The 2,520-nt window shown below is 30.0% G+C and overlaps 1 non-coding gene across 1 annotated transcript; it reads left to right on the top strand.

The window, feature by feature from the left end:
* Positions 1-1,588: 1,588 nt before the first annotated feature.
* LOC139887195 (small nucleolar RNA R71) lies at positions 1,589-1,695 on the top strand. Its single transcript, XR_011773035.1, has one exon. It is a non-coding gene; the product is annotated as a small nucleolar RNA R71 (small nucleolar RNA).
* The last annotated feature ends 825 nt before the right edge of the window (positions 1,696-2,520 follow it).

Here is a 2,520-nt window from a genome sequence, read left to right as displayed (position 1 = left end):
ATGATTGATTTTAGAGAAAATGAAATGAAACTGCACCAATAGTGAAGTGGTTAGACAAAATTTGGAGTTTCCTTTCCTATACCAAATTCGTACTGATATTATATCATTTCATTATATCAGATAGGTAAAGGTATGCATAAAATAAAAAAATATTAGATTATGATAGATATAGGTAAGTGGGTAACAACAAAGCAGAATAATACATGTGGGTTGTTTGATTTACACAAAAGTTAATCCCAAGTATAACAAAAAGCATGGGAAAGGAATAGAATGGATAGTGATATATAATAAAATTATGCGTAATTATTTATCCTAAGAATCTTTATTTAATTAATATTTAAAATTAGTAAACATATTAATAATAATAATACTACTAATTTTAAAATACTAACTATAATAATAATATTAATCATATTAATAATAATAATAATAATAATAATAATAATAATAATAATAATATCATCAATCATTAATAATATTAATATTGATATTAATATTAATTATAATGAAAGTAGTAATAATAATAATAGTGTTAATACAACTTTATTATCTTGTATATTATTTTACTTATTTAATGCTAATGTTTCAATTATATTTTGTTATTCCCAAAGATTATATATATATATATATATATATATATATATATATATGTATGTATATATATATGTATGTATGTATATATATATATATATATATATATATATATATATATATATATATATATATATATATATATATATATATATATATATATATATATATATCTTTAGTTACACATAATAGTTCGTGAATCGTCGGAAACTAGTCAAATGAATATAATGAAACAGTTCAACAGTTTTGAGACTCCATATTACAGACTTTGCTTATCATATCGAAATCATATAAAGATTAAGTTTAGATTTGGTCAGAAATTCCCGGGTCATCACATTGTTCATTGGTTTGTTTCTGAGATGTGAAAAACTGCGTTTGAGATTCAACTAGCTTCGACATCATATCTTCTAAATTTGGCTTTTTATCATCGGTTTGTGGTGGTTTATTTTGAAAAATAGGTCTTTGCTGATTGTAAATATTGTTGGATACTTGTTGATTGCTAGGATCTTGTTGATTGTTGTATGGAACATTTTGGTTATAATTCTGGTTTTTATTGTAGATTGGTCTTGGCGGTTGATAATTATTCTGATAATTATTTCTAGGCCTTTGGTTAATGTATGAAACATTCTCTCTTTGTTCCATTGTTTGTTCAATACTGATACAATCTTTTGTCAAATGTAGCCCTCCACACTGCTCACAACTAATTCGTATTGAGTGAATATCTTTAGTCATCTTTTCCATTCATCTCTCGACAACATCTATCTTTGCAGAAATGGAATCAAAGTCATGGCTAGAATCGGCTCTAGCCGCTTTAGATGATCTAACGATATATTTTTCTTGATGCAACTCATGTGAGTGAGAAGCAGTGTTATCAATAATTTTGTAAGCGTCAGTTGCGGTTTTCTTTATAATGGAACCACCAGCTGCTATATCGATGTCTTTTCTTGTAGTGATGTCGCATCCTTGGTAGAATATTTGTACTATTTGACAAGTGTCTAAACCATGATGCGGACATCCTTTCAATAACTTTCCAAATCTTGTCCACGCTTCATATAGAGTTTCATTTGGCTTTTGCGTGAACGTAACAATTTCTCCTTGAAGTCTCACGGCTTTAGATGCCGGAAAAAATTGTTTAAGAAATTTTTCAACTAAAACGTCCCATGTATCAATCGCCCCTTCAGGTAACGATTCTAAAAAATCTTTGGCTTCTCCCTTTAAAGTCCAGGGAAATAACATGAGATATATCTGTTCATCCTCCACTTCTCTTATTTTGAATAAAGTACAAATCCTATTAAAGGTTCGAAGATGTTCATTTGGATCTTCCTTCGGCGCACCACTAAATTGGCATTGATTTGTTACCATGTGTAGGATTTGTCCTTTAATTTCATAATCTGGCGCATTAATGTCAGGTTGAGTAATTGCGTGACCTTGGCCAGTACGTTTAGCTCTCATTCGGTCTTCCATACTTAGAGGTTCCAGATTTTCTATGATTGAATTTGTTGAATCTGAATCACTAGAGGATTCTTATTTAATGGGTTATTCCTCGACAATCTCTGTTTGAATGATTGGTGGTTCCGGAGGAAAGATTAGTGGTTCAGGATCTCTGAATTGTCCCTGAATATCCTCCGGATTCTCAATTGTGAGGTCGGGTTCAAAAAATGGATTATCAGAAATATGAATTGGAGTACTTGGTGACGATTCTAAAGAAAAATCAACGGCAACAATATTGGCTAGATGTCTTGATCGAGTTACAGGTGGTGAACGAATAAAAGGTGGTGAACGTTTTGCTCGGTGCATTCACTGAATATCTTATTAGTTATAAAAATAAAAATTATATAAGTTATCAAATTAATAGACTTTTCTGATTTTGCCCACGTTTCGAATAGCCAATAGATGCAGCAGGGAGCCAGAACCCTTTAAATCGGAAGC

This window comes from Rutidosis leptorrhynchoides, chromosome 1 (genome assembly GCF_046630445.1).
Source record: "Rutidosis leptorrhynchoides isolate AG116_Rl617_1_P2 chromosome 1, CSIRO_AGI_Rlap_v1, whole genome shotgun sequence".
Taxonomy (NCBI): domain Eukaryota; kingdom Viridiplantae; phylum Streptophyta; class Magnoliopsida; order Asterales; family Asteraceae; genus Rutidosis; species Rutidosis leptorrhynchoides.
The sequence above is the reverse complement of the archived record's forward strand: the minus strand, read 5'-3'. Positions and strand labels throughout refer to the sequence as shown.